The sequence below is a fragment of the Neodiprion pinetum genome, chromosome 6 (genome assembly GCF_021155775.2).
Source record: "Neodiprion pinetum isolate iyNeoPine1 chromosome 6, iyNeoPine1.2, whole genome shotgun sequence".
Lineage (NCBI taxonomy): Eukaryota > Metazoa > Arthropoda > Insecta > Hymenoptera > Diprionidae > Neodiprion > Neodiprion pinetum.
This window is the reverse complement of record NC_060237.1, coordinates 6,452,164-6,467,568: the sequence shown is the minus strand read 5'-3', so window position 1 is coordinate 6,467,568 and position 15,405 is coordinate 6,452,164. Positions and strand designations below refer to the sequence as shown.

The 15,405-nt window shown below is 40.4% G+C and overlaps 1 protein-coding gene across 7 annotated transcripts in view; it reads right to left on the bottom strand.

Moving 5' to 3' along the window:
• Btk29A (tyrosine-protein kinase Btk) overlaps window positions 1–15,405 on the bottom strand; it is a 151,250-nt gene that overhangs the window by 29,530 nt on the left and 106,315 nt on the right. The window contains exon 1 of one of the 7 annotated variants that reach the window (XM_046633087.2): window positions 14,813–14,989. The exons of 5 other annotated variants lie outside the window; for them this stretch is intronic. The gene's annotated coding sequence lies outside the window, so the exon portion shown is untranslated. Of the gene's footprint in view, window positions 1–10,310; window positions 10,359–14,812; window positions 14,990–15,405 lie in introns of those variants that run through there. One more of the 7 variants, XM_069136876.1, reaches the window with a different exon arrangement.

The following is a 15,405-nucleotide window of genomic DNA, read 5'->3' as shown; positions in this document are numbered from 1 at the left end:
GGTGTGGGGCGCGTTCTGTGTTCTCCTTTTTTTTTTCTTTTTTTTTTTTTTCTTCGCTTCCTTTATTAGTACCGGTGGTGAAAAACGCTGACGAGACGTTATGGTTTAAACGCGACGTGCCTACGACTATCCAGGGCCGTAACACCCGGGGCGGGGGGAATTTACAGCCCGGCGGAGACCAGGAGAGGGATCGTCGTCCCTAAAACGCCCTGCATGCTGACCTCCGCAGAGTTACGCTAGACTGTAACGTTACAGATAGCAGCCACACACACCGTTCGGCATCTATCCGGCGATGAAGTTTTATCGACGGTACGCCTGTCATATAAAATTCTTCGAGACGACGTCGTCGCACGCCTACGCAATAATATATATATATATTGTAATAATAATAATAATAATAGAAAGTGGAACGTTTATACAGACGTAGATCCAGCAAATTTACCGACGGAAAGGAAACAAGAATTATTCGCACCTGATTCTCTCCTCGCATGGGAAACGGGCTTCCGGAGAAGAAAAACATCTTTCGTAACTTTATCTCGCCGTGTATAAAAATACAGACGTTCTATATAATGCGTGTATCATGAAAAAGGAAATTTCTACATCTCGCGCTGATGGTAGTAACCGTAATAATAATAATAATAATAATAATAATAATAATAATAATAATAATAATAATAATAATAATAATAATTGCTGTTATAGGAGATCGTTACCGTAAAGTTTGCCGTTGAAGTGTCTATTCAACTAGAATTGGCGAGTAATTTGCTTGCCCGTTCTGCTTGGTACCTGAAAACGTTGCTGTCATTCACAGGATACACGGAATACTGGAATCGCGACCGGTTTGAATTTCGCTCACCAGATGATGCATTTTTTTCTCTCTCTCTCTCTCTCTCTCTCTTGCACAATTTCTTTTTTTTTCCTTTCTTTCTTTTTTCTTCCGTCTATAGTTACGACGTACGCATAGACTCGATACGGCGAACGAGTTTGTAATCGTGTTTAATAGAAACGAAGCGTACAGTTCGGTTTGTTCCCTTTACCAAGCACTTCACTTTTGTGTCATTTGTTGATTTTTTTTTCCCGCCCCAACTATTATAATATATTTCAGAGCGATTGCTCTTCAGCGATTGAAAAAAATAAGGTCTTTAGAGGCATTCGTTGTAAAAATTTTCAAAAAACACAGCGCGTTACAACAGATACAAAAATCTTCCCAATTAACGAAACATCAGTTTACTCGATTGCCGTAAAATATAGTTTTGGAGTTCGGTCGTAAATCTACGATTCGATGCTATACCAACGATTTTTGTTTGCCATGAGAAATCTCTATGTATACTTGAATTTGTATAAACAATGATGAGATATTGAAGAATATTTTACTAGTTTTTTGTAATGAAAAATAAATATGTTTTCAATCCGTGAGAAAAAAAATGAACAATAAATAATTTAATATATATCATATATACTTCAATTGCTTATAATAAGACTCAAACAAAAGATAATTTCTTTCGAATTTCGTGAGTAAGTCGTTTCGATCGAAAGTAGATGATTCCATGAAATCAAAGAATTATCAATCGTATATTCCGGGAAATATTTTTCCAATATGTAGTATATATATATATATATATTAAAGTATATATTATATATATAATGACAAAATCGAATCGGAGACAATGGCGAAGGGGTTGAACGCGTGGTCGGATTTAGGTCAAAGGAGAATAGGTATCCCGAAAAAATATCTCGAGGCGTATAAGCGAGTAGGGTTTGCTGCCCCGGCTCCTAAGCTTATCAGAAAAAGTGAAGGCACTAAAAACTTTCATCACGCGCCCCGACAACATCCATGAGGCATGAGCTGGATGGAAGGCACTCGTATGAACATCCCGGCCTTCTCCGCCCGTAAACGGGGGGCATAATAATATATATCAGCGTGGGTGCTGCGGAGGGATGGAAAACCTGAACGCCAAGCTCTCTATACGTAGGGCTTTATTCGTCCTCGAGGTTAAATCTCGCCTCGCTGTTTCCTCCATTGTATCCCGTTCCTGGAGGAAAAAACTCAAAGCCAAACGACGCCCTGTACGCACAAGATGCGTGCAACGTTAGGCATAGTTGCGATATAACGATGGGCAGCTTCTAAATGTCTCGTTCGCTCAGCCCTTTTGGTCACGCATTTTTCCAATCAATATTTTGGCCTCAATTTTGTTATTCGGGGATTTCTGAGGGCGCTAATCACGAATCCGAAGTCAGAATTTGGATATATCGCCATATTGGATCAGCCATTTTGGATTTAGTTCAAATTCTGACTTCAGATTCGTGATTAGCACTCCTAAAAAGCCCTTGGTGACAAAGTTCAGACCGAAATTTTGGGTCGAAAAATGTGTGACTAAAATGGCTAGCTAATTTTGGAAATTTTTCAAACGGAACGCTGAGCATTCCACTGTGACTGAAGGGGATAACAGCTGCAACAGAGTTTTAAAAGAGGATTTTTCGTTCCCTTTTCACACCGTTACGATATCAAAGCAATAATCCGTGCGTCGGGACGAATGGTATCAAATTTTGAAACTGAGCTCAAGAATCGTACGTCTTTCAAAAATCTCACATAACCCTGCGACGGTTGAAACAGAATGGGAAAGGTTACAAGTAAAATATAACGGTCGAGTAAATTGATGAAAAACGCCTGGAAACAAGTTCAACAATTCGTGAAATGTATTCGGAAAAATGTGCGGCGCCTCGCGAGAAGTCAACTACTAAAATTTGAAGACTTCCGGTAAAAGAAGAGAGAAATGACACGGCACGTTATGATAAACTCGCGGTGAAGAGCTCGACTTGTTATACTTTGAATAGCGGGTCTAATCCGGGTGAGAAAACTTCCTTAAACTGTAAGGAGGAAGGAAGAAAAAAGAGAGAAAAAAACAAAAAAATGGACCGAAGAAGAAGAAAAAGAAGAAGCCATCGAGACGGAAAATCCGCCCCTGAGCTCATCGCAGTCGCGAGTTGATCTCCAGCCATCATTTACCTGTTAGAGAAAGTCCGCCGGGATTCTGCCGAACAAATAGTCGCCTATATTCACACCGATTTTTTTTTTTTTTTTTTTTTTTTTTTAACGAGTAGGCCGCGAGGATTATTAGAAATTAGAATTGGCGAAGACTGACAACGAGATAGGATGATGCAGCTCGACATTTATCGGGGCCCGATTGGCGACGGTCATAATTCAATCGAGTGCGATTGTTTTATGGTCTGCAGACTCGAACGTTACACCATCTTGGAAAATCTTCCTCAATCGAAAAAGAAGAATAAACCGTTCTGAGACCCGGTATCGATAAAACCGTGCAGATGGGATCCTGGCGGACAAATCACCCTGTCTTTCTTAGAAATCGTTTTCACCTGTTGTGCGAAACAATTCCTTCGGGAATGGGAACACGGTTTAAAAAAAAAAAAACAAAAAAAAAAAAAAAAGTACAAACATTTGTATTACCGGGCTACTCGCTGCTAATTTTTTTCTCCTATACAGGTTTACAGGTTTCTTCGCAGGTTATGTTATTGGTGAATTCTTAATTTTGGGAAAATTGAATTTTTAATATAAAAAAAGAAAAAAAAAAAGAAACAATTTGAGGATGTACTTACGCAGATTTGGTTGAAAAAACACAGAGTTTTTAGAACGCGAGTATCACCCACGAGTGTTAAGAAATGCGTTTCACATGTAACAAGTATAAGAATATACTTTATTTTCAAGTCGATGTTTTTCACGCCAAGCGATACAACACGCAAGCCCCGCGCTATTCCCATTGAAAATTAAAGTACACAAGATCCTAATGTCTGAATGACCTTTTGCCCACCCTCCGCAAAACTTTGGACGGTAAAAAAAGCTTCTTCGAATATCCTTAACGCGTTGCGACGGTGGATTACTTGGTATAATGAAGTAGCCAAAACTTTGCTTTATACATGCTTATAAAGTTGATTCAACGATGAGTTGCGGAGCACGGGTATCTCACGCCAGGGCGAAGCGAATATAAGAAGAGAAGGAGGAGGCGAGGGTGTTAATAATAGAGAAAAAGGAGATCGTAGTTAATACGAAGAAAGAGCTTGGAGGAAGAAGGAGAGCGTCGCGACCGCGCGAACGAGTCTCAATTAGCAATGCTGATCAGATTACGTGCAGCTGTCGCCATTTTGGTATCCTCCTCATCCTCCCCCCCCCCCCCCCCCCCCCCCCTCTTCAACTTTACCTCGCCGTGACTCGCGTTCCGAAGCGTTCGCTGACTTCCGGGTTTTGCAGCTGATATGACGGACGTTCCGTTATCTTTAACCCTCCCACGGTAGTTGTTATTTATTACACTCTGTGACCGTCTTAAATTACAACACGACCGCAAACATCTGTTCCCATCTCGATTTTCTAAAGGACCATTCAAATAATTAAAACATGTTAAATTCCTAAAATATTCACCTAATTCGTACGACATTTCGTCGATCTGGTTAAATTTGACAGAATTTGAATAGTAAAAAAATGTTACACTATTTTATTAGTCCTTGAACGATATTCACTCGTCATTGGTAAAAACAAAAAACCTGAATCAAACACAACCTTGATCGCTTTGATTCGAGAAAATTTAACGTACTTAAATACACCTTATTCGAATGAGAATCAAATTAATAATCGAACGAATGAAATCAAGGAAAGCGAGTAAATTATACCTAAGAATTACTCAATCAAGAAAGTAAATATTTCAACCAGTGTACTAAACGTCGCTCGCTCTTTCATCGCTTCGTTTATAGGTGGAAACTAATCAGCGGATGCATCGTTCGGCAGAGTTGAGTAAACGCGAATTACCGCAGCCGAGTGAAGCCATGGAGGAGCAAGGGTGAGATTGACCATAGGGGTGGTTCCCTGCCAGCGATGTAGGTATAGAAGCCGGACAAGAGAAATTATTATGCAAATCTACTCGGCAGCGGTATAAACCAGGGTTCCGTCCACGTGGCAGGCAGCCGTCCGTTTGTAATCATACCCCGAGTATAATCGCGAGAAAGCAGGTGGATACATATGTATGAGTAAATAGTGTATACACAGGGGTATTTACGCCTACATACTTATCCATATAACGGCGTTGCAGCGCGAGAGGATCCCGCGACGGAAACCCATATAAGCTTGTTTACGGTGTTCATCCGCCAATTTGCATTTCAGCTGGTGCCGGTAACAGAGCATCGCTTAAAGTCTTGTTATTATTTTAAGGACGATATTTTTCGCCTCCGGGAAATGAATGCTTTTTATTTTTTGAAATAAGTATCGGAGAAGGTTTTAATTAGCGGCAAGGTCCGTTCTCACCCGTTGCCGACTCGAGGATTTCGAATTCAGGTTCGGTAAGATGGATAAACGCACCGTTTATTTGGTCCTGGTGCGTAATACCTAGGATCTCGGCCGAGGGGTTGCGGTCGGATAAATTCGAAAAATACGAGATGATGTAAGGGTTGAGGAGGGGGGAAAAAAACGTTGAGAGAAAAAGAAGACGTGGAAGAAGAAAGTGAAGGAAAAAAATTTACAACGAATTGCTCCGTGTAGGATACAGACGAACCCCGGGGCTGAAATCTACTAAAGAAATTGCGAAGAATAAGAAGAATAAGAAGAATAAGAATAAAAAGAAGAAAAAAGAACTCGAAGTAACGAAAGAATAAAGAAAAACGAGGGAAGTAAATACGGGTAGGTATCTGAAGAGTCCGGGATCCTCGTCGTCAGGGGAATTTATTTTCCGCAACGACAATTGGGCAGCGCCCTCTTCTTCTCGTTGAGTTTCTCTTCAACGTTCCTCCGGAACGAGGTGGGTGAAAAAAGAAAAACGCCTGGAACGAAGAAGGGTTAAACGGAGCCTGAGCGAGATGGACAGGGAAGGAGAGAGGGAGAGAGAAAGCATCGGCGTACTTGTCGTTAAACTGTCCCCTGGGAATACAACTCCGCATCTATCCATCCGTGCAGCAGCGGATGTCCGTTGATCCATTCAGCGCGGCCAATAAATGGAAGCCATTTCATATTCCCCTTGTTGAAAGTATCACTCCCTTTCTTGCGGAAGCGAAAACCGCGTTGCCCATTGCGTAACCAGGATTATACAGGAGGATCGGAGGTTGCGAACGGCGCGCGAATCCGGAAACGGAAGACCGCCTGCACTCTTCTGGTAGTAAAAATTGCACGTACTCTTTTCACGCGGATGTAAGTATATTTCACCGGGACGTAATGCTTGTCCTTCGTATTTTCCATGACAAAGCGTGGAACGCAGTGAGGAATATTTTTGTCAGCTGTCAATTTCGCTTAAACGAAATATTCGAATGTTGTGAATTTACTTTTGAGTCAGTTTCGCTCAGAGTTCGCTCGTTCTCGGTATTGTTTTCAATCTTCTGCACTAAAAGGTTGCGATAAGTTTTCCAAAACATCATTTACACCATTCGACTGATTTCTAAATACCATTGAACGTTTCGCTATCGGTGGATGTAGAAAACTAGCTTCACATGTGACTGTATCTGACCGTTTGATGGACAGAGTAAAAGGTTTGTCGAAACAACAATGTTGAAGACAACGGCGTTGTGTCATTGCATGTGTAAAAGGGTACCAAATTTCTTGTCTGGGATTTGGAAAGCGAAAGCGAGAACCCGAAAATGTGCTTTTGAAAATGCGAATAAGCACGACAGTTACTACCAAAGTGTATTTATTCACGTATTCGCCGACAAGCTCCGTTTAATCAATTTCGGACGTTGATGAGTTTCATGGGGTAGCTGTCACGTTGACACGGTGTCGCGACACGTGTTGGCATATTACACCTTGATGTAGAAACAGACGATCGCGTTAGTTGCTCGTTGAATTTCTCATCCACGCCGTATCAACTACCGCCGGCATGGTCGTCGTCGTTTCCAAGGAATAAATTTGTATTCATAACCGACGTTACAACTCCGGACATCCCGTGCTAAACCCCCAAAAGATCTTCCCTGATTGTGAGTCACTCCGGTAGCTCGACGTCGAAGTCACAGTTGAGAGATGAGGACGAGGAAGTAAAACGAGATGAGACGAGAGAAGAGGAGAGACCGTTGATGCAACTCTCATCCGTGACATCGCAAGCTCCTCGGCTTTATATATTAAGCGTAAGGGCAAGTTTGTCCATTAGCAAGCTTGAAAGTTCGTCCTCGTGGCTTTGCCAAAAACAGATAAGGCTATTTACTTCAACTCGCTGCTACGGTAAGACAAATTCGTTCTCCACGCTATGTCGGATCCCGGTTAACGATATAACGTATAAACTCGGTGTCCTAGTTTATCAATTTTCTCTTTTATCAGAATATGTATTCGTTTTTACTTCAATTTGTAGGTGCACCTATATTAAATACTTTTGTGCTTTCGATACCGGATATGCTAATAGGACCGATTCTACAATAGTCCGTTTTTTCTTTCCTGTAGTGCTCGAATCAACTGTTTTCGGTATTAATGGATAGAAAACAGTGATATTTTTATCTTTTTTTTTCACAATTAGTTTTTGCCATAGATCCAGTATTGATATTAAGGAGCGTAGAATGTTACGTACGCATAATTTGTGGCCACCTTTATAAAGTTTTATATTTCTCAATCTAACCTTTGATTTCTTCTATTACGCAATTCATCATCGTGCCTAAAAAATGCAATTTATTCAGCAGCAAGTTTTTTTAGAAATAAATTTTAATACCTGGCATGTTTTATTGTCGAAAAATTAGTGTCAGCGTAGACAACCTTCGACCAAAGGTAACGAATAGAGCGACAATCGAATAAAACGATGCTCACAACCGGTACCAAAGTGACCAAAACCGATGTATTTACACCTTGTGTCAGCGTAAAATAATTAACTAGCTCTGCTACAGATCGGCCCCCAACACTTTGGGATTGCCCCGTTCTTCGAGACTGTTGACGTTTTAATGTTTAACCGTGTATCAAAGACCACCTCAAATTCAAACGGACCGAGTATTTGAAATCAAGTTTCCTTTAAAGTGCTCACGTCAAGATGTCCGAACGAGACAGACAGAAAGAGAATCAGAGAGAATGGGAGTTGGACGTGACGCGTTTCACTTGACGATTCACTTTGTAAAATCAGATGTGAAAACCCCCGAATTGAACGAGGCTGATGTCAGTAACGTTAACGTAACAAAACATCGGGAAGAGTTGTCTTTTCAAAATATGAGTATGTTTTGTTTATTATTGCTGACTAAATTTCAGTTACCGACTTCAAGCTCATCGAATTTAAGGGTGGGATGGAGGTTGATTTCAACACTGGTTGACGCTGTGGCAAATAACAAATCGACTAAAAGGCGTCGTAGTTCCGTATTCAAAGATGTCTTTTATCCAAGGCATACGTCAATAAGACCATCACTGCGTCTCGGTGGGTGAAAACGACTGCCGTTAATTAATTCGATTTGTAAGATCCAGTTTTCAAATACAAGGAGAAAGGGATTCCCCGAAGGAATCGTCGTCGTTGTCGTCGTCATCGTCCTCCTCGTTATCGCCGTTATCTTTCGGTACCCAACCGTTTAAACGGTCTCCTTTTCCGCCACCTCACAGTTAATTGGAAATTGCTTCAAGTAATTTTCTGAGAACCTGCTGCATCTATAAATCGCGTTCGCGCTCAAGACAAAGCCGACGTACGGTGCTGGAGGCGTTTCTGTTGATTGTACAAAGGGATCTCGAGGGAAAAATGTTGCCGGTGAAAAGCATGGGAACAGCATCGGGGCTTGTTAAGAAAAAACGTCCGTCACTCCTTGTACTTGCTACGCACTTCTCCTTCCTATCATCTGCAAGTTATTGAGTTTCTAAGAAACGGAAAATAACGCAGAAGGTTACGGCGGGTGAAAGGGAATTTCGAAAGGCGCGGATGGAAATGTACAATCCACCTACACTGAGAGAAATTCTTAGTTCCGGTTACCGCTCAGTTCTTGACTGTTTTCATTTTTTACCACGATCCAAAAAATATAGTTCTAGGTAGAAAATGAAAATTAGTTTTCTAGCTCTTACCAAAAAATCTACTATCCGTTACTATTCTTTCTCATTACGATCGCTGTTGCTATATTTTCTTGTAAATGATGCGAAAATTTAACGCTTGTGCAACGATAAATTGGCGTTAAAGCCTTGTTTAACTAAAAAAGTAGAGTAAACCTCGCAAACTGATTTTGCGTTGCAATAACCAAAAAAGGATCGACGATAGCGCAAAATGGTTAGGCGTACCTCGTTTTTCCTAATTCCAACAATATTCAAACAGTTCTTTCAACGATACCTTGTTTTACTGAATTTTTCTAGTTACTACAACAACTGAAATTTTTCTCAGCGTACAGCGTGTAACGTAGGAATCTTTCAATCGTTACGTCAACAGCCTTCCGGTAATTAGATCAGGGAACGTAAAGCATGGTCGCATCGTTTCCACCTTCGCACAAACGTAACGGGGAATTGGTTTCCAAAAACCGTCTAATCTCCTCAGTCACGACTGGTGTGACAGACGAGTATCTATTAATAAACTCCCGCAGCTTTAACATTTTAGATTCAAGTTAGATTTCAATCGAGTCAATCAACTGTCAAATTTATTTTCAGAGTTTACTCTCTCTCGTCTTGGAAGTTGGGGGAATGAATTTACACGATTGAAAGAAGGACGTTCAATTCCGAGTGTCTGCTAAAATGATTTGAAAATATTACATTTTTTTTATACACCATCTTGACACAGCGTAGCTATAAAATTTCTCGACAATTCCAGATTCGTCGGATTTCTCGAGAACGCTAACGCTTAGAATTTCAGAGAGAGGAAAGAAATCAGTTGTTTCAAAGTGTACGTAAACTTTTTTTTAAAAACTTTTTGTTTTTTTTTTTTTTTTACTTCAATTTACACATATATATATTTCAAAACGCAAGTTGCGTCATAAACGGAAAAGGGTTGACGTTGCTTTATATTGTCCCCGTTTTTCCGTTTGACTAATCCTCTTTGCCCGGGAAATTGAATCAAGAAGTCTTACCGCCGGTTTAATTGGCTTACTTTATTGGTTGACCCCAAGTTATCGCCTGCCACTTCCGAGAGTAACCCGGCAACCTATATCTGAGTGGATTATCCGCTACCCGATAGGTTTAAAACAAATGTCCTGTATATCAAGTTATCTTATCCTTGCTTTTCGTAAATTTTTTTCTCCACGAAACTCATTACTTTACCTGTCTGCTGTGTCGTTTCGATGAAATAAATAACACAACAATATCGGTTCACGTGTATTCGCGTAAAAATGATTGAAATTTCAAATTAAAAAGAAAAAAAAAAATACGAGAAAAAATGTATAAATCGATATTTACTCACGACTCGATCGTCGACTGGAAATTATGATAACTCTGTTCGATGGAGAAACTTACCTGTAAGAAAAAAGATAAACGGAACATTAATTACAATCATTCAATCAAATAAATAAATACAGAATGAGTTGATGAACCTTCGAAATGATAAAATTGGCACGTTTAATAAACACCATTTATTTCGGATATAACTGAGCAGGCGATTGCTGTATTTTCAGGCCCCCTTCCCCCTCCCCGCCTCCTCCCCCTATTGAGGAAATCTGATCGGAAAATATAATTGATCATGGATGAATAAATTGTAACTGTAATAAAATCCCGTTATATGAAATATGACGATATTTCGTTTATAAAGTCCTTGCGGCGACGATCATTAGTGCCGCGTTAGAAAAACTTTTCCAAGGGATAAGAAATTCATTACTGAACGCATGAAAGCAAATTATTATTCCACTTTATTCGAAGTATTATAGAATAGTATAATAATAATAGTGATGAAGAAAGGAAAAAAAAAAGAAAGAAAGAAAAAAAGATTACTGCCCACTTCGTACAGAGGCGAGAAATGTCACGGAAAAGTTTAAATTAAATTTCTTATAATATATCTCGAAGGATGATGAACGTCGCGTATCAATTTTAACGAAACACGACTCCGCTCGCGGAATATCGAAATATAATGAGCCTTTTCACCGATTGCCACACCTGGTGTCCGTACAACGAAGCTTCAATACTTACTCGGCAATATTTCATAAAGTATATAAGAATAACTACAATATACGACTGTACGTTTATCATTTTTCTTTCCTTTTTCCTTTCGCTGTCAGAAATAAACCCGAGAGTTTATAAATATCGTAGCGAAAAATAAAAGAGAAGGATCGTTAAGCGAACGTTGGAGTAATTATGTAGCGCGAAAGAAGCGGATTTCTTTCACGACGAGTATTATACAGTATTGTCATTACCGTTGTTGTTGTTGTCATCATTAAATAAATCAGCCAAAAAGTAATGAAAAAATTTCTCAACATACGCGAAAATCCGGCGAACGTTTAATCAAACGAGACAGTGGAAAAAAGTGAAAGTAAAAGAAAACCGATCATCCTTCGAGAGACAATAATACATGTTACACAACGACGATTATTGACAAAGGTGTGAAAACTGTACGTTATATCACGCGCACCTTTCTTCTTCTGCATTTCATATTTGCAGGATAATTTATACGTATCGGAAAACACCGGGGAAATTTCGACTGTAGAATTATATATACCTACGTGTAAGTATATTACGTACGAATGTACGAATGTATACGTCACGTGCACACGTTGAGGCTGGAGAAGGAAGACGTATTACGAAATCGGAGATGGAGGTGAATAACATACTCGACACATTTAATCTTGGTTTATCTCGATTGGTGTTGCCTACCTGCAAGGGAAGCTTTCGTCGTATCGCCGATTGCATAATGCATCACGTTTATCTTCGATTATTATTTATCACCGTGAAAAATACTACGTCCACTGTACATGCCGTATGTATATACATATACACACATATATATGCGTTTTACATGGATAATGAATGTAGGTATAGGTGATAGACGGTCGCACGTGCGGCGTACACAAAACTCGAGGTTTGAAAGCAAGCCAAATTTGAAATTGCCTCGCTGTGTCGAAGCACAAAAGTATCTGGGGGGGGGGGGGGGGGGCAAGGTTGCAGACTTTGCGGCGTGACTCACTATATTGGCATTTCTTTCGTTAATCCTGCCGCACGTTTAATTTGTCGCCTGGTATGTTATAATTTTTGCACCTCGTAATCCAGACCGTATAAAGTTTGCCAACAATATTACCCCCGGTGTACCGCTAATTGCTTGTTTTTCGGACGTATCGATATCACGCGTTACGTATTATACACACATGCATGTATATAGATATACATATAGATGAGAGGTCCAGTTTCCGTTGTTTATCACGAGTCGTATACGTACACATGTTTTCCAATTATACTTCTCAGGTTGGACAATAATTAATCGCAGCGGCGTCTTTTTCAATTTTCATTACGTCAAGCCGCAAACGTATCCCCTTCGACGAATCGGAGGGACGTCTTGTTGGGAAAATTCTTCTCATCTAGTCACAGCTACGGCAGCGAAGTAACCGTCGAGCGAAAAACGTCAAAGTTCAAAGAAGGTGTAGCTAGATACAAGACTCGGGATTTTCAGACAGAGGGATTCCTGCGAATGAAAACCTTTGCCGTGCAAGCAGGTTTGCAAAATTTAATACATCTCACAATCAGCCTCGGCTGACGTTTATACGCATAGATATACCGTACCTATGTGGCGGTATGGCGTATGGAAGAAAATACTCACAGCCACTAGGGCGAAACTTAACCCATCACTTTTCGCATCAGCATAATCAAAAGTAGCACGAGCTTCGCAAAGGATGAATATTGAATTATTCAATACCCTGTGCACGTATACACGGACCGAATTATGTATGTATCGCTGGAGAAAGGGTAATTACATGTTATACTGAAACGGAAAAGTTTGCACATTTTCTTCAAGATTGAATACACGTGGATTAAAGAAACGAGGAAAATATTCATATAAAAGGGTATTTACGAGCAATTCTATAATAAGGGAAAACTTGTCGTATCGTATTTATTCCACTTAACGCATTTCACCATGAAACTATCTGTTTTTTTTTTTTTTTTGCATCATTACGATCATTGTTCGACATAAGCTGCGTTATTAATGGCTGTGCGTGTACGACGAGGGAGGTTGAAAACTCGTATGGAACCGTAATGATCGACATCGGAAACGGATGTGACGTATGCATGAACCATGCACAGGGATTGCAGGTGAACGGAGAGAATAACTCAGGTACGCGTACCGTCGGTGGTCTTTTTATGTGGGGCATTCCATGCCAACCCTCATCATCTCCGATTTTGCTTGAACTTTAACACGGTGTTTCAGGGGTCGACAAAGTAACCCTTCAATTATTTCAGTTTTTTTTTTCCCCCCACTGGTTAAAGAGTTTTCTTATTTTCCGCAATAATTTATATCCCAACGTCGATCAGTCGCGCGTATAAATCGTTAATACAAAAAATCTTCGCCACAGCTTGAAATGGAAGGGAATGTTTTTTTTTTGTTCATTTTTTCGCACGATTGACGGATATTGGAATATAAATTAGTGCGAAAATAAAAGAAGCTTTTAAGCGGAGTTGGAAAACAAAAAAAAAAAAAAAAAAAGAAAAAAAAAAAGAAAAAAGTCAATATAATTTAGGGGTTACTTTTTCGAACCCCGATATAGTAAATTAAAGTTCGAGTAAAAAATCGGAGACGGTGGGGGTTGGCGGCAGATCAAGTTGGCACGGAATGCCCTATGTATATGTAAATCCTGTCGATTGTAATATAAATTCCGTGTACCACTGGAAAACCGAATGTACCGAATAGAATATAATGGGCACGGGGAGGAGTTTAATTGGCACGCCAAAGCTCGCGGTCAAAAATCACAAAAAACATCGACTGATCTTTACAATTTGGCGTTCATGCAGCTGGCATGTTTTCCTGCGCGTCGTTCTTCGGCGATAATAAAAATGAAGAAAAAAAATTCATTTTACAATAATACGAGTACTGGTTTTTCAGAATCGGTGAAACGATGCGATTTTTTGTTTTTTTTTTTGTTTTTTCGTTACAGAAATAATTCAATAATGGGATCTTTTCAAAGTTATTAACAATCGTGCAATCGTAGCTGACACACTAATGGGTCTCCAATTTTTTTGGATTTTTTTTTTAACAATACCTCAAGGGAATATTGTTTCACCTAACGATAAATTCAACTCGATTAATTTTAGCTGCACTTTTAAACGTTCGTTACGTCATACTTCTGTTTCCATACAACGCTTTGACCGAACCGTACTTTTCGCAAATCTGTAACCGACCGAGCTTCGGTATGATAAATAAAACGGGATGAAAATTGTTACAAGGAATACCCTGCAGCCATCGCATCGCCGGCTTTAATGTTCGGGTAAAAAATAACAACAATACCTGATCTCGGCAAAAACCGATCGTGAAAACAGTTTCGTACCGATAGCGTAGCGGCGTTATTTTTTCAATCCCGTTATAAAATCCTTTCACAAAAATTGTCAATACAAGACGAAAAAGGAATACATAGATTGTTGCATTGTGTCCGCCCGTACCTTTATTCCTCTACGTCTTGTGATTTATCATTGTCGTCGACCCTTTTCTTCGTACGTACACCCTGTACAATTCTCGTTTTGCCAACTTGTACCGCATTACTCACGTTGTGCGTTACACGTTACAACGAATCTACGAGGGTATAACACGGGCGAAGATTTGGGCTCAACGATGAATAAAACATTGCGCGAAACATAGTTCGACAAAAGCACAAACAACAGCGATTACCATTAAAAAAAAAGTCACGATCCATTTCGCGATGAAACCGAAACACCCGCTTGCCAAAATGATACTCAATTATTTTTCTCACGCCTCAAGTTTCGAGACGTTCTTACCTCTCGGCTAATCATTCAACGATCCCAGATATCCGGTAGGGAAAAGAAGCGATGCACGTTTAAGGTAGAAAATCGTTCTTCTCGAGAGGCACTTTGATCACGGATATCCCAGCCCTCGCCCTTCGGTTTCCGTTTGCGTTTCAGGGCGGGGTGCAGCGTCCTGATCAGCCACGCACAGGGTCGTAGAATTTCCGTGTTAAAGAAAAACAAAACAGGGCGACACACCCTCGGAACAACGACGATAAACCGCGAGGCAGCTGAGATATCTGCAAAACCGGGAATCACGGGAATTCGCGACGATACGTCGACGCACTTGCTCCAGGCAGCCGCACCGACGGAACTGAGTGAATCACGAGTTGGGTTGAGTGACGCGGCGCAAGGCGTCGGGACGCCGAGTCTTCGACCGACGAGAGAGAGAGAGAGAGAGAGAGAGAGAGAGAGGAGAGAGAGAGAGAGAGAGGGGAGGGTGTAGGGCAAGGGCTCTCCCTCGCATCGAATTCTGTCCACTTTCACCGTCGGAATGAAATCCGACTCGGATGTTGAACTTCGCGCATCAAAACAGTCGGATATGTGTTATACATGCTGGAATTCTC